Here is an 18,333-nt window from a genome sequence, read left to right on the forward strand (position 1 = left end):
CTTCTGCAATCTTCACGTAGTTCTCGAAACTTGGCTTTCAGCTCCATCAGCTCCTTTAAGCCCTTCTCTCCATTGGTTATTCTAGTTATCCATTCTTCTAATTTTTTTTCAAAGTTTTTAACTTCTTTGCTATTGTTTTGAATTTCCTCCCGTAGCTCAGAGTAGTTTGATCGTCTGAAGGCTTCTTCTCTCAACTCGTCAAAGTCATCCTCCATCCAGCTTTGTTCCTTTGCTGGTGAGGAACTGCGTTCCTTTGGAGGAGGAGAGGTGCTCTGTTTTTTAGAGTTTCCAGTTTTTGTGCTCTATTTTTTCCCCATCTTTGTGGTTTTATCTACTTTTTGTCTTTGATGATGGTGATGTACAGATGGGTTTTTGGTGTGGATGTCCTTTCTGTTTGTTAGTTTTCCTTCTACCAGACAGGACCCTCAGCTGCAGGTCTGTTGGAGTTTACTAGAGGTCCACTCCAGACCCTGTTTGGCTGGGTGTCAGCAGTGGTGGCTGCAGAACAGCGGATTTTCGTGAGACCACAAATTCAGCTGTCTGATAGTTCCTCTGAAAGTTTTGTCTCAGAGGAGCACCCGGCTGAATGAGGTGTCAGTCTGTCCCTACAGGGGGAGTGCCTCCCAGTTAGGCTGCTCAGGGGTGAGGGACCCACTTTAGGAGGCAGTCTGTCCGTTCTCAGATCTCCAGCTGCGTGCTGGGCTACTCTCTTCAAAGCTGTAAGTCAGATAGGGACATTTAAGTCTGTGGAGGTTCTTGCTGAGTTTTTGTTTGTCTGTGCCCTGCACCCAGAGGTGGAGCCTACAGAGGCAGGCAGGCCTCCTTGAGCTGTGGTGGGCTCCACCCAGTTCGAGCTTCCTGGCTGCTTTGTTTAGCTAAGCAAGCCTGGGCAATGGTGGGCGCCCCTCCCCCAGCCTCGCTGCCACCTTGCAGCTTGATCTCAGACTGCTGTGCTAGCAATCAGCGAGACTCCGTGGGCATAGGACCCTCCGAGCCAGGTGCGGGACACTATCTCCTAGTGTGCCGTTTTCCAGGCCCGTTGGAAAAGCGCAGTATTAGGATGGGACTGACCCGATATTCCAGGTGCCGTCTGTTTCCCCTTTCTTTGACTAGGAAAGGGAACTCCCTGACCCCTTGTGCTCCCCGAGTGAGGCAATGCCTCGCCCTGCTTCGGCTCGCGCACAGTGCACTTCACCGACTGTCCTGTACCCACTGTTTGGCACTCCCTAGTGAGCTGAAACCGGTACCTCAAGCAGAAATGCAGAAATCATCTGTCTTCTGTGTCGCTGGGGCTGGGAGCTGGAGACCGGAGCTGTTCCTATTTGGCCATCTTGGCTCCACCCCCCGACTCCAAAATATTGTGATAATGCAAAACCAGGAATAGACAAGGCATTCTTGAAGACAAACATGGAGGACTTATGATACCACATGGCAATACTTACTATAATTGAGGCAATGAAGTATTGATGCTAGGATAGGTTAATAGACCAACGGAACAGAATAGATTTGATAATCAGATTCACACATATATAATCACCTTATTGGTGGCAGAGGTGATAGTGCAATGCAGTGTAAGATAATTATCTTTTAAAAAGTGGCTTTTGGTGTAGGAGTATACACATGGAAGAAAATAATTATGTCTCCTTCCTTAAAATTTACACAAAAAATAACTGCGGATCTGAATGTGAAAGCTAAAACAGAAATTCATCTAGAACATAACACAGGAAGGTGTCTTTGTAATCTGAGGTAGTCAAAATTTCTTAAATAATACACTGAAAGAACCTACCATGAAGTCAGAGATCAATAAATTGGTACTTCATTAAACCTCCAATTTTGTAATGATAAAGATTGATAAATTTGACTTCTGTTCATAAAGTCACCATTAAGACAGTGAAAAGGCAATCTACAAATTTGAAAATGATAATTGCCATTCAGATATCTGACACAAGATTTGTATATAGGATGTATACATTATACATTGTATTTATATTTATTATATACACACATACTTATAGTATATATCAATAAGAATATGTATCAACAACAAAAATAGAAACAAGAAATTTGCAAAATACTTTAATTATCACTTTCTGAAAAAAATTCATATGAAAAGATGTTCAACCATAATAATCATAGGAAGATGCAAACTAAAACCACAATGGAATAAGATTATATAGCCAAAGGCTAAGATGAAAATGTCTAATAATCCCACTTATTGTCTAGGATCTAGAAAACCTATCATTCTCATATGCTGATTATCAGAGTGTAAAATTGCTATAGCACTTTGGAAAGCTATTACTATAGTTTATCATAAATTGGCTCCATGACCCAGCAATACCTCTTCTTGGTGTACATCCAACAGGCATGTGCATATATGTATAGCTAAGGATATGTAAAAGAATATATCTAGCAGCTTTCGTTGAAATTACCAAATACTGGAAATAAGGCAAGTGTCTAGCCACATTAGAATGGAGATAGTATTCTCAAACAGTTGCGTACAGCAATGAGAATAAAGAAATTAACAATAATGCAAATTAACATAGATAAACCCCCTAAGAATAATGTTGAGCAAAAAAAACAGACAAAAAAACTTAAGTATGTATAATTCCATTTGTAAAATAAAAACAGGAGAAACTAGTCTCAGGTATTGGAAGACAAAGTAGTGGTTACATCTGGGCAAAGGAGTGATGACTGAGGGAGGTTTTTGTGGTGCTGGTAATATGCAAATTCTTGATCCAGATACTGACAATATATGGGTGTGTTTACTTTATGAAAATATGTGAAGCTTCACCTTAAGTAATTCTTTCCTGTATGTAAGTTAAAAACATTTTAAAAAGAAAACCATCACTCAAACTAAAAAAATTAAAAAATGGTTACTTCAGGGATAGGATGGGATGATATATTTTATTTTCATTTGGTATTAAGATGACTCTCTGGTCCTAGAGTGGTGGCTTACACCTGTAATCTCAACACTTTAGGAGGCCAAGGAAGGTGGATCACCTGAGGTCAGGAGTTCAAGACCAGCCTGGCCAACATAGTGAAACCCCATCTCTACTGAAACATACAAAAATTAGACGTGCATGGTGGCTGGCTCCTGTAATCCCAACTACTTGGGAGGCTGAGGCAGGGAGAATTGCTTGAACCCAGGAGGTGGAGGTTGCAGTGACCCGAGATCGTGCCACTGCACTCCAGCCTGGGCCACAGAGTGAGAGTCTGTCTCAAAAAAAAAAAGACTATCTGAATATATTTTGTTTTATCATATGTAAGTCTTATTTTTATAAAGTTAAGATTCATATAAACATATTTATAAATAGAACCTAAGTAACCATGTCTATTTACCATGACTGAAAATCCACGTTCATCTCAGATTTGTCCTCACCTCCAGGGGTTGGCCTCAACAGGTGTAATTGTCCTACACACCACTTTCTCCTGGAAATTGCTAGACCATCGACACCAGCCTAGGTCAACATCTCTATCCTATTGACTTGTAACAAAGAGACTGATAATGTAGTCTTCGACTACAAACATGAAATTGAGAGCTCTAGCGTGGACATGTGCATGGAGAAACAGTTTTGTTGTTCATATAAGAGATGAATGCAACAGACAAGAAACCACATTATCCACAGGGGAGTAAACAAGTGGAATATTTGCTCAAATGCCCGATAGCTCTCCAGTTCCTGATTCTAGACAGTCCTTGGGCTGTCCAGTCACACTCTAAGACACCTTCATGTTCCATTGATACGGTGTCCATTTATTATTATTAAAAGATACATTATCAGACACAGAATAAGCTCACTTATCTGATATACAACAGCACCAAGAGAGGCAAAGGACCAGTCAATTTTCATGGAAGCATCAATGAAGTTCAGAAAAGGATTCTAAAAGCAGATTCCTCTTGGATGCGTTCTTGTGCGGGTGAGAAAGGGGCAAGGCTTGGAGAGGGATTTAGGAATTGTGATAGCAGAGGGTTCTCTGAAGGCATTGAGAGTTAAGGAAAGGAGGAAGGACTAGAGCACAGAAAAAAAAAGATAGAAACTAGGAGCAGCAGTTTTCCACATTAAAAACCCTCAAATAATAACACAATAATCCTTTTTGCGGTTAAATCAGTGGCGGTTATACAAAAGATTGTTTGAATATCATAAGTTAGTATGTAATACCTTCAGCTGTGGACCATTACACATTTGTCTGTCCCTGTTGCCAAAACTGAAGACCTAGCTCCTATACACATAGGAAAATGATATATATTTATAAAATTTTAAAAATACAATTGCAAATTTTAAAAAAGGGAAAATATTTAGATGGTCAAAATTACAAAAAAAAATATGCAAAGTAAAATTCAAATGATACAATTCAAGTAAATCCAGATAGAAAAATTATTAAGAAAATAATGAAAACTGAATGAGAACAAGAGCAATCACTAACTGAAGCTTCAGGAATCATGTGAAAACCCAGATATATTTTTATCATATGTTATATAAGTCAATCATCAAATATAAACCTGGTTTGAGAGAACTAGCAGGAAAAATTCACTCTATGTCCTTAGCAGTGAAGATAAAGCTAGAAAGATTTGTAAAAAATGAGTGAGAACTAGGCCAGTGCCTGTAATCCTAGCACTTTGGGAGGTCAAAGCAAGAAGATCACTTGAGCCCAGGAGTGTGAGACCAGCCTGGGCAACATGGTGAGACCTCATCTCTACAGAAAACAACAACAACAACAAAAAAAAAAAAAAAAAAAAAAGGAAAGAAAGAAAAAGAAAACACACACACACACACACACACACAAACAAACATGGCCAGGCACAGTGGCTCACACCTGTAATCCCAGCACTTTGGAAAGCTGAGGCAACAGAATTGCTTGAGCGTTGGAGTTTGATACCAGTCTGAGCAACATAGTGAGACCCCCATCTCTACAATAATAATAATAATAATGACAGCTAGCTAAAGAAGTGACAATTGATATTATAAGACATAAACATTAGAAAAAGATCAGATAAAGAAAAGCCAGAAGAACCATTCTCAGGGTTTGTAAGACAATAACATCGCAAGGATCAGAAATCAAGGGAACAGCTAAAGGAGCAATCGATTTTAAAATACTTTGCAAGTCCATAGTAGATAATGATGAATCTGTAGTAAACATGAATTTCAAGTAGGATCATTTTTGTGTGTGGGACCAGTAGGGATAACCAGAAAGGTAGAATATGGGGTAGAGTTAAGCATAGAACTCAAGCTAGGGGTCAAAGTCATTCTTCCCAGGGTGTTGTTAAATCTTCTTAATGCCCTTGAAAGGTTAAGAATACATCAAAATGCGAAGACCTTTTTTCATGGTTGTGACTGAGGAGGGGTAGAAGTGGGAGGTGATTCAGACCTTTTTATGTCAACGGGCAAACTATTTAGTGACTGAACCTTTGTTAAAGCCTGAACTATTCAGAGCACAGAAACATTTCATCTATTCATAAAATTGATGCCATTTGGTCTTTGCAGATAACGAGAGTTTTGTGGTCCTAAAGTACTATAAGCAGAAATAGATCCAGTAGGAGATTTATCCTAAGATTCAGAATCATTAGGGTTAATGAGCTTAGGTCAGTGAATTAGGTTGTCAAAGTCAAGATAAAAAGAACTAACTTACTGCAAATAATTTGGAGGCACTCCTTACCTTAAAATAGTGTTTCATTATTTCATGTGGATTTATTCCCTCTAGGTATAGATTTATTCTCACATGATGGACTGCAATAAACAAATGAACAAGAAAGAAAGATGGACCAAATAACTTATAGCAGTGGTTCATAAAGTGTGGTCCATGAACCAGCAGTGTCAGCATGTGGAAACTTACTAGAAATGCAGTCTCTTTTCACCTCACTAGACCTTGTGCACCAAAATTATTTCCCTTAAGTATTTAAAAATAAACATTGTGATATGGTCTCATAATAGAGTTGGCATAAAAGAAATCAGGATACTTCCTGAAACTTTGGCACCCCTTTACCGAATTCATTTAGCCACTGCAGTAAAATTTCATCTTTTCCCCCCAAAAAACTTTGAATAATACATAATTTATTTATTATTATTATTAATGTACAGTTATGCATCACTTAACAATGGGGAAATGTTCTGATTAATGCACTGTTAGGCGAATCTGTCACTGTGCAAACATCACAGCATATACTCACACAAACCTAGATGAGATAGCCTACTACACAACTAGGCTATATGGTATAGCTTATTGCTTTTAGGCTACAAATCTGTACAGTATGTGACTGTACTGGATACTGTATTGAATACTGAATCGTAACACAAAGATTAGTATTGGTGTTTCTAAACATAGTAAAGTTACAGTAAAAGTATGGTCTCACAATCTCTTGACTACTGTCATATATGCAGTCAGTTGTTGATCAAAATTTTATGTGACACATGACTATAGTTGAATTTGAATGAAAGCAAGTATTAGGATATAAGACTGGAAGCATAGTTTGAAACATTATCTTCCAGGCTCTTGAATGACAGGCCTGAAAGTATGATCTTTATTTTACAGGGCAGTTAAAAACCTTTGTTGAGTTTTGAGCACTCAGTAAAAACACAGTATTATAATCTTATGGAACCATCATTGTATATGCAGTCCATCATTGACTGAAGCATCATTTTGCAGTGCCTGACTGTATTTTTTGAATTGTGAATAATAATTACAGTCATAATTTACTGGGCAGCAGTTATATATTATACTACATTCCATTCTAAGTCATTTCAATTTAGAATTATCACATGGTTAACTCAAGGACAGTAGTGCTGGTATGTGTGTCACTGAAGAGACACACACATTTGTCATATTGGTATTTATGTATTTGTTTGCATATGAATTAGAAGAAATAGAGCTTCCATTTATATTTTCCTTTTAAATACAAACGCCAACATGTAGGTACATATAGAAATATTAAGTAAATAACAGGTAATATACAAATATGGAAACAATTATGAAAGTATAAATGGAAAATTAATATTTTGGAGAGATTGCTTTTTATTATTAAATTTTCAAAACAGTGACATAAAATAGGTATTGAAGATCAGAGAATTTATATATAACTTCCCCCAAGATCCTATGACTCACATATGCAGAGCTAACACTTAAACCCAGAGCCAATACCCAAATCCATGCCCTTAATCTTATGTTAACCCTTCTTAACACATTTCCAATATCATACTTCCCTCTCCCCTCCAGCCATATATGTGGTATTTACACAATAACCTATGAATTGTTCTAATATCAATTAATTTCAGTCACTTTACTATGTATTAAAGGAATGCTATTTTAGATATTCTCTATTCTATTGTTATTCCTGGGTTAAACTTTTTGAGATCTTTTTATATAACAATGTAGTTCTAGAAATGAGGATTGTGTCTCATTATTTGTTTTGTAAAATAAAATGAGTATATGATAAACTGTCACATGCAGCAAAAATCCTTAAATGTGAACCAATTTGGTGATGTATGTTGCTCTGCTAAGTAATCAAGAAATCCTACTACGTAGAACTTTCCTTGAGAGTGGGAAGGCTTTGATGGACACATTGATTCCATTCATTGCAACTGAGGCATAAACTGTCGGAAGGAGGAAAAGTTGTGGTTCCTATCTGCAAGGAGTTTTCCACGAGTGAAAGAGTGTGAGTGTGTGTGTATGTGTGTCTGTTGTGCACATCTGTAATTGAAAGGGGTCAGGCTAAAGAGGTGAAGGGAGGAAATAATGAATAAAATGTTAGAATTTGGGCAGTCTATGGAAGAATAATAATGTGTTCGTAGTCTGTGATTTAGAGATGGTGAATTCTGTGATGATCAAAAAGAGTAAGTAATTGGCATAGGGAACTTGGACGTGAGACTTCAGGCTTTTGTTACTTATTTATTGCATTTACCCATTTATTCAACAAACGCATAATAAATACTATTAGAGTATGTGCAAAGTGCATTGGGAGGTGCTGGAATATAAATAGATCTATGTCTAGAGTAAAACAGAACAGATTGTCATGGTAAGGAGATCTTTGGAGAAATGCAAATGGTGGTCAGCTTAACTACAAATAAACATTTATATATAAATGAATTAGAAATTGGTAATATATTTGTAAATAATGATACCAATAACTATAAAATGAAAATAAATAAAAGACTGAGATGAACTACATAATGTTTCTAAGACTTTGAATGTCTAATGGATACTGAGAATAATTTTAACAGAGAAATGTTCTTCGTACTGTCCCAAAAGGCCTCTAGCTTTAGGTTTTAAAATTACTTTTTCAGAAAACTACTAAATCATACCTAATAAATTCACATTTTTTTCTAAAGAGAAACTAATATCTATTTGTACTTTTCTGAAGTGAACCTAAGTTCATGACCTAGTGAGCACGTAATTTTTCTAAGCATTTACTTTTTTGTGTATAAAATGCATGTAAAAATAGTTGCTACTTTATCTGTCTTCTCATTTGTAATGTCAGTAAAATAATAGTAATTACCCTTAAAGACAGTGTAGGGTTTCAATGCAATAAACTATGTAAATATCTAGCTCAGTGACTGGCACATAATTAGGGCTGGGTAAATATTAGTTAATTTTATTATTTATTCTAGTTAATTTTAATCTATTTTTGTGAATTTTGAATGTGTACTGAGAAACTCTGGAAACAGATCTATCAATTGTCAAGTAATTGAATAACTGAAAAACAGTATTAATATGTGGATGTGCCCAGAATGCAAAACAGAAAATTAAGAAATAAATTCTAAGAAGAGAATTAGCTACAAATAAGAAAACTAAAGTTGTTTAGAACTTAAAAAGTAAATCTTCATAAAATTGAGGTTATTTTGTGGTTACATACATAATTTAGTGTCCCATTAACTTATGGTGGTTTATATCATGGAAATTCAGTGACGTGAAATATAATTAAGAACTTTTTCTTCTTATGAAAGAGTTACTAGTATGAAACTTGCCCTCCTACTTTAAATAATTAGAAAACTTGACCAAATATAGGGAGAAAAGTTGCTTTCACATATTTGGAGAAGAAGCAGTGCAGAACTGTGATCGCTGAGAGAAAAGTAAGAAATGAGACATCTTACAATTGCCACAGCTTCCACCTGGAGCCAATATCAGGATCATGCCATGGTTAAGAACTCAAGCAGTAAATAGAGATATTGCTAAGTTTAGGAGACACTAGCTGGAGTTTGGGGAAGCTAAATCAGTTGTGATCTGTGGGACAGAGCATTGGTTGGGAAGGAGTTATAGAGAAAAAGGGCTCCAATAACCTGCATAGGTTTGTTTAGCCTTCAGCTAAGTACTAATCATTACTTTCAACAGAAATATTTCATCAGGTGAGGCAGAACAAAATAAAACAAAAAAAATAGCAGGAGATCTATAAGCAGAATCTCCCAACTCACACAGAGCAACTAGATTTTGTTGGGCATTGAGGCAATCAGCAGAGACAGCAGAGTCACCCATTAATATTCAGACTTAACTAGCCTTGGCATAAAGGTTATTCTAAACCTATTCTACCGAAGCTTAAAAAGAAGGACCTTAAGAAATAAAAGGAATAAAACAGATAAGCAACAAATAACTTAACTGCCTGACCAAAGAAACTTCTTCAATGGATATGCAAAAGAGCAGCACACAATATTGTAACCTAATGTCCCCAACCTTTTTGGCACCAGGGACCAGTTTCCTGGAAGACAATTTTTCCACGAATGGTAAGGGGTGGTGGTTTGGGGGTGAAATTGTTACATCTCAGATCATCCGGCATTAGATTCTCATAAACAATGTGCAACCTAGATCCCTAGTATGCAGAGTTCACAGCAGGGTTTGTGCTGCTATGAGAGTCTAATGCCATAGCTGATCTGACTGGAGGTGGAGCTCAGGCGGTAATGCTCACACACCTGCTACTCACCTTCTGCTGCCTGATTACTGACAGGCCACGGACAGGTACTGGTCTGCTGCACAGGGGTTGGGGATCACTGTTGTATCCTACAATCTTGAGGGTCAGTCGGTTTAAAAAATAAAAAAGTAAAGAAAAGACAGAAATGAGGGGTATAACAGAGAAGGACATATGCTTAAGGATTTAGACAAAAACATTATGAGGAGATAAATGAAATATATAAAAAGGAAGCAAATAGAAATTCTAGAGCAATACACAATATTATGTATTTAAATTAACATCCTCTGAGATACTGAAGAAGGAAAGCTCAGTGGGCTTGAAGTTAAAACAACAGAAATTATCCAAACAGAGGCACAGACAAAATGAAAACTGAATAATAAATGCACAGATATCTGTTTTCAGTTCTGACATGAAAAGAAGTTGGAATCTGCCCTTATAATAATAATAAAAAAAAGGTAAACAAACTGACAGTCAATGACTTTCTTTGGACCCATTGGTGAACTGAATTTTCAGGATAAACTACCACTCCTAAATCTGGATAAAAACAAAAATAAAGGGAAACAAAGCAAAGATCTACTTTACTTGGAGCAGACGATATAAACTGGTAGAAGCACTTTAATGGTAATTTTAAAGAATTGCTGGAGGCTGAGTGTGGACTAGCATGAAAGGTAAAAGCTCCTGTGGTCTCATTCTTATGCCTGACACTTTAGTGGACTTTACCTCCTAAAACCTCCCTGGATTCTCTTGGGAAAGATCAGAGAAAGATCTTCTTATAACTCTAGAAAGGTGAAGAAAAGAGTAATCATTGTGACATATTCTCAGAACATCCTCCATAACAAAGGTATATTCTTTAAGAGTAAAGTCCTTACCAGAGCCTTCTCCCAGTTAAGGGAAGGCCATTCCTCCTACTCTGGACCCTTCCAGTCTTCCCATCTCCAATTAGCACAGTGAAAAACGAACCACTAGAAAAACATTTGTGAAAGGCAAAGCCCGGCCCAGAAACACAGGCCCAGTAAAAGACTGAGCTTTAATCATAAGATTATACAATGCTTCCCCTCTCCTATACCTTACCACCACACTAATAGAGCTCCATGCAATAGCAGTGGCTTGCAGCTGAAAAAGTGGCAAAACACAGTATTTGAAGAAGAGAATTAAGGGAAAACCAAAGTCAACAAAGAAGGCAAAAAAAAGACAACAAAGAAAATAAAAGGGGGATTTGAACCCTCTGGTACCTATAGCTACAGCAAATATCAAACACAATTCCTAGCCAGATTAACATATATCCTCACATTAAAAGCATGTCTCCTTTAGTTCCTATTAGATGATAGAACATATCCAGCTTTCAAAAAAAATTACAGGCATGCTTAACAGCAAGAAAAACACAATATGAAGAGACAAAACAAACAACAGAACTAGACACTGGTGTAATACAGCTGTTAAAATTCTCTGACAAGAAATTTAAAATTACGATGATTAATATGTGAAAGGTCCTAATGAAAAACATGAACAACATGCAAAAACAGACAAGTGGGACTGCAAGATTATGTCAGAAAAAAATGGAGTAAGAAGTCCTCAAAATGTGCCCCTACATAAAAGCCAGAAAAGCAACCAAAAAATGGGCAAAGACAGTGAGAATCAACTTTTTCAGAACTCTGGAAATGAACCAAAATCTTCCAGCAATTCAGGGAGAGTTTATTCAACTCACAGAATCTCAGTGAGAACAGTGAGCTTTGTGATAGTCTTAGTTAACCTCTTCTCTCAACCCTTGCATTTCTTCACTCTACGTCACTCCTTAGCTCAGCAGCCTTGAAAATAACAGCTTGCATTCTAGGTTCCAGTTTCCACGAAAGCATAGCTGACTTCACTTGCAAAGATTTGTTCTTTAGCTGATCTTTCTGGTGACTACAGAACACTGGCACAAAAGGCTTGCCTAACTCAGGATTGGCCCAGTGCCAAAGTCATCCAGAGGGTATTTTTGGAAAACATGTACAGAAAAGCTTTTTAGTCTTTGCTAAGGCAGGGGATAATGAGGGGAGGGTGGGAAGCAAAAAATATACTATCTAAATAGCCTGGGAGGAAAAGCTCAGAAACGAGATGCTTTGGAGAATAAGGGCTAGGTAAACTTCAGAGATATTATTGGGAATATAGAAGGCTAAATTCATGTTCAGAACTGGGTGCATGCTCAGAGAAGATATGAGAAGTCCCTACGGGAGGTCTTATGTCTAGCACACTGTCAGGATCTGCACAAGCAGAAACTGAAAGCTAAGGTAGGGTTGGAAAATACCTGGCTGAGGTGCTCAAAATATACCCTTATACACATGGAGCCCGTCTGCCAAGACTAGGAAATTTTTTGTTTAGGCAATTTAAAAAAATATTTATCTAGTCACTAGCTGACAGATAAGAGATCTCAATTGCCACAAACAGCAAAAAAATACAGATTTAAAAATTTATTCCAAAAAGTTACTAAGCAAACAACCACAACAAATCCTAAGGGAGATTAATATAATTTCCAGAGATACCACATCATGGTGTGAAAAATATTCAGTGTTCAGCAAAAAATTAAGAGGCATGAAAAAACTAAGAAAGGATGTTCTATACACAGGAAAAAAGCAGTCAATAAATCCTGTTTTTGAGAAAATCCAGACATTGTCCTAAAAACACAGAGCACTTAAGTCAGCCAGTTTAAATATTTCCAAGGCTAAGGTAACCTCATCAAAAGAACTGAAAGCATGAGAATTATACTTTACCACGTAGAGAATATCAACAAGAAGATGGAAATTACAAAGAGGGAACCAAATAGCAACTCTACAGGTGAAGAGTACAACAATTGAAAAGAAAAAATTTAAAAGAAATGCTTAACAGCATATTTGAGATGACAGAAGAAAGAATCAGCAAACCTGAAGATAGGTTGGTTGAAATTTTCAGGTCTGAGAAACATAAGCAGAAAGGATTGAGACACCATCAAGCGAAGCAACGTACATGTAATAAGAGCATCAGAGGGAGAAGAGAAAAAGGGACAGAAAGAATATTTGGAGAAATAATGACCCAACGTTCCCAAATTTGGTGAAAATATTAATCTACACTTCCAACAATTTCAATGAATCCCAAGTAAGATACACTCAGAGATCCACACTGAGACACATTATAGTCAATTGTCAAAAATCAAAGACAAAGAGAGAATTCTGCAAACAGCAAAAGAGAAGCAACTCAGCTCCTAAAAGAGATCCTTGGTAAGATTAACGACAAATATCTCATCCAAAACAATACAGATCAAGTATATACAGTCATATGCTGCATAACAATGTTTCAGTCAATGACAGCCCACATATAAGATGGTGGTTGCTTAAGATGGTATTGAAACATGTGTAGACATTTGACACACGGCACTTATTATTGCCATGGCAGATCAAGTAGGAAGAATAATTGATATTCAGTGATAGTGTGGGATATTTGGTTTTCCATATGAAAAATATATACAAATGAAATATATATACTATCTAGGTTTGTGTAAATACACTTTATGATGTTCACACAACGACAAAATCATCTACCAATGTATTTCTTAGAATGTATCCCCGTTGTTACATGGCATATGACTGTAACCATACAGGTGTATATAAAAGAAGATATCAATGTATTTTGGTCTCATCTTTTCTCCTATATGACTTAGAATCCAACTGCATAAATAAATAATTATAAATATATGTTAATGGGCAAACAATGCATATGGAAGAAATTTATTAATAATACATCACAAAATGGGTAGGGAACAGAGTTATACATGAACAAAGTTTTTCTATGCTATTGAAATTAAGTTGGTATTAATTCAAACTAGATTTTTATAAATTAAGATGTCAATCATCACTCCCCAGGGCAACCATTAAGAGAATAACTCAAAATAATAAGGTAAAAGAAACAATAGTATAATTAAAATGCTATACTACAAAGTAACTAACACAAAAGAAGACAGTTGCAAAAGAATTGAGAAGAAATACGACAAATGGATAACAAATGGCAAGACAGAAAAAGTAAGCCCTTTTTTATCAGTAATTATTATATATTAAATTAAATAGATTAAACTCACAATTAAAAGCAGCAATTAGAAGAATGGATATAAAATCATGATCCAAATATATGCTGTCTAGAAAGACTCACTTTAGATTCAAACCACAAATATGTTGAAAGTACATGGATGGGAAAAGATTTTCCAAGCAACTAGTAAACCAAAAAAATGGTTGAAGTGGCTATTAGCCTTTAAAACAAAAATTATTACTAGAGGCAAAATCTGACATAACATAATTATAAAAGAATCATTCCCTCAAGAAGAGATAACAATTTTAAACACATATGCACCTAAAAGCAGAGCTCTACAGTTAAGGGAACAAAAAATTGATAGAACTGAAGGAAGAAATAAATAATAGAAACAGTTAAATAATAATAGTTGAGGATTTCAGTATCCCACTTTTAATAAAGGACAGAACACCAAAACAGAAGATAGTAAAGAATTAAAGGGCTTGAACAACACTATAAACCAAGTAGACTTAGCAGACATTTATATAGCACTCCACTCAACAAGAGTCAATATATATCTTTCTCAAATAGGCATGAAAATTATTCGTAATAGACCATAGGTTAGGCCACAAAACAAGTCTTGATGCATTTTCAAAGACTGAAGTCATACAAGCCAGGTGTGGTGGTTCACACTTACAATTCTAGCACTTGGAAGGCCAAGGCTGTCAGATCACTTGAACCTAGGATTTTGAGACCAGCCTAAGCCACAGGGCAAAACTCATTCTCTACAAGAAATACAAAAGATTAGCTGGATATGATTGCATGTGCCTGCAGTCTCAGCTGCCCAGGAAGCTGGGGTGAGAGGATTACCTGAGCCCAGGAAGTTGAGGCTGCAGTAAACCATGATTGTGCCACTGCACTCCAGCCTGGGTGGCAGGGTGAGATCCTGTCTCTAAGAAAAAAAAAAAAAAAAAGTTTTTGATGAGGTTGAAGTCACTCAGAGTATGTTCTCCACCCACAATTGAATGAGATTACAAATTAATAACAGGAAAAAGTTGTAAAAATTCACAAATACATGGAAATTAACACACTGCTGAATAACCACTGAGTCAAAGAAATCAGAAGGAAAATGACAAAAATTACTAAAGAATTTACAAGAATGGAAACACAATGTACCAAAACTTATGGGAACTCATGAATGGGTAAGTAAATTAGAGCATATCTAGACAACAGAATATTACTTAGACACAAAAATAGATGAAGTACTGATAAATACTACAACATGGATAAATCTTGAAAGCATAGTGCCAAATGAATAAAGTTAAACACAAAAGGTCAAATATTGTGCTATTCCATTTATAAAACATGTCCAAAATAGATAAACCTATAAAGACAAAAAGTAAATGTTTGGTTGCCAGGGGATGGCAGAAGGAGGGAATTGAGAGGTATGCATTTTTTTTTCTTTTTGATAAAAATATTCTGGTATTGGATACTGTTAATGGACAAAACTAAAATTTGCCAAATTATACGCTTTGAAATGACCAAGATAGTGAATTTTACTTTCTGTTAATTATATGTGAATGAAAATGTTTAAGACACAGGTGGATATTGTAAGGGTATAGATGGAATCTCTAAGAAAGATAGAAAAGTAATGCTAGAAAAGAAAAACACTGTTTCAGAAACGAGGAATGCCTTTTATGGGCTTATCAGTAGACTGGCCACAGCTGAGGAAAGAATCAGTGAGTTTGAAAACAGGACAAGAGAAACTAGCCAAATTAAAATGCAAAGGGAGGAAGGAAGGAAGGAAGGAAGGAAGGAAGGAAGGAGGGAGGGAGGGAGGGAGGGAAGGAAGGAAGGAAGGAAGGAAGGAAGGAAGGAAGGAAGGAAGGAAGGAAAGGGAAGGAAGGAAGGAAGGAAGGAATGAGGGAAGGAAAGGAAGGAAGGAAGGAAGGAGGGAGGGAGGGAAGGAAGGAAGGAAGGAAGGAAGGAACGAGGGAAGGAAGGAAGGAACGAGGGAAGGAAGGAAGGAAAGGGAAGGGAAGGAAGGAAAGAAAGAATTTTATAGATTTATAATTTTAATGTGAATATGGAACATAGTTTACTTTCACATTAATGAATAGAAAGACTCAATATTGTTATGATGTCAATTCTTTCCTACCTGGTCTAATAGAGTCAATGAAATACCAACCAAATCCCAGCCAGTTATTTTGTGAGTATTACCAAACTGATTCTGAAGTTGATAAGAAAAGTCAAAAAATAGCATAGCCAACAGAAAACTGAAGAAAAAATTTGGAGAACGTGCACTCCTTTAAACTTCAGTATTTAGTATAAAGCTACAATAATCAAGACAATGTGATACTGGCATAAGAATAGACATACATTAATGGAATGGAAGTGATTAAAAACTATCCGTATTCGTAATAAAAGGGAGCCTTCCATACAGATCCTACAGACACTAAAAGAGAAAAATAGTATTCAATAGTGAGAAAAATATTTAAGAACAATTTTTACTGATAAATATAAAAACAAATGAAATGGACAAATTTCATGAAAGGTACTTTTTTCCTAACACTGATACAACAAAAATAAAACTAACACTGATACAAGAAAAATAAAAATTAATACAATAATCCTATATCTATTAAACAAAATAAATTTGTTGCTAGCCTTCCAACAGAAGAAAAATTCATACCAAGGTGCTTCAATGAAGAATTATTTAAAACATTTGAGATAAAAATCTTAAATAAACTAATTTCAAAAATGAATGAGAAAAGAACAATTCCTTCTTAACAAGGAAGCATTACTGATACAAACCAAGTCAAAGACAATCCAAAGAAAGAAAAGTAATATCCACTGTGAATATAGATGCAAAGTATTTACCAAAATTAGCAAATAATACCTGGAAACACATAAAATCTATAATACATCATGACCAAGTGATATTAAGTCTAGAATTTAAAGGTTGCTTTATCATTAGATATTAATCACCTATGTTTTCAGAATATTTTATAATAAAGGACAAAAACCATTATTATCTCAAATAATACATAAAAAACATTTGATAAAAATTAGCACATAGTAATGACGAGAAGTCTCAAAAAAATAGGAACAGAATGAGATTTTCTCAATGCGATCTGACATTTACGAAAAACTACAATATCACGTACAATAGTAAAAGACTGGATCTTTTTCCCCTAAGATTGGGAACAGTTCAAGGTTTTCTGCTATCCTTATTTCTACTCAACATTGTGCTGAAAGTCCTTGTCTACGTAATAATACAAGAAAAAAAAAGGTATACAGATTGAAAAGGAAGAAATGAAAATGACATTATTTCTGGAGAGCATGATTACGTGCATAGGAAACCTGAAGAAAGGCTGGGTGTGGCGGCTCAGGCCTGTAATCCCAGAACTTTGGAAGGCTGAGGCAGGTGGAACACTTGAGGTCAGGAGTTTGAGACCAGCCTGGCCAACATGGTGAAACCCAGTCTATACTAAAAATACAAAAATTAGCTGAGCGTAGTGGTGCATGACTGTAGCCCCAGCTACTGGGGAGGCTGAGGCAGGAGAATCGCTTTAACCCAGAAGGTGGAGGTTGCAGTGAGCTGAGATTGCACCACTGTACCACTGTACTCCAACCTGGGTGACAAAGCAAGATTCCATCTCAAAAAAAAAAAACAAGGAGAAGAAAACGTACAAAACATTTTACACTATTAGAAATAATAATTGAATTTAGTAAGGCTACAAGATATAAGATCAATATACATAAAATTCTATGGCATTTAAATATTTTCTAGTAACAATTAGAAAATAACTTTAAAATGTCATTTATATATTCATCATAAAACATCAGCTTCATAGAAATGAATGCAATAAAAATCGAGAGATGTCTCTACAATAAAAACTGCAAGATTAAAAAAATTAATGAAGAGCTAAATAAATATGGTAATATGCACTGTTCATGTCTTAGAAGACTCAATATTGTTGAGATACGAATTCTTCCCTTACTGATGTGTAGTTCCAATGCAATCATGATCAAAATATCTCCTTTTTAATAGAAATTGATAAGCTGATGTTAAAATGTATATGACAATACCAAACACCTAGAATAGACAAAAAAAAAAAAAGAAAAAGTCGAGCTCGAAATAAGAGCAAAGTTCTTACTTGATTTTCTAATTGTTTAAAGCTACAGTAGTTAAGACAGACTTGTGAGGATAGACAAATAAATCAAAGGACTAGAATAGAGAATCTTAAAACAGACTGACAGGTTGATAATCAATTGAAATGTTGACAAAGGTGCCTAGTCAATTTAGTGTAGAAAGCGAAATACGTTTTAACAAATGACTGGAATAACTGAATATCCATATGGAAAAAATGAACATCAACTGATATTTTACTCCATGTCTTTGATAACCAAAAAATAATTTATGATAGCTC

Source organism: Symphalangus syndactylus, chromosome 21 (assembly GCF_028878055.3).
Source record: "Symphalangus syndactylus isolate Jambi chromosome 21, NHGRI_mSymSyn1-v2.1_pri, whole genome shotgun sequence".
NCBI classification, from domain to species: Eukaryota; Metazoa; Chordata; class Mammalia; order Primates; family Hylobatidae; genus Symphalangus; species Symphalangus syndactylus.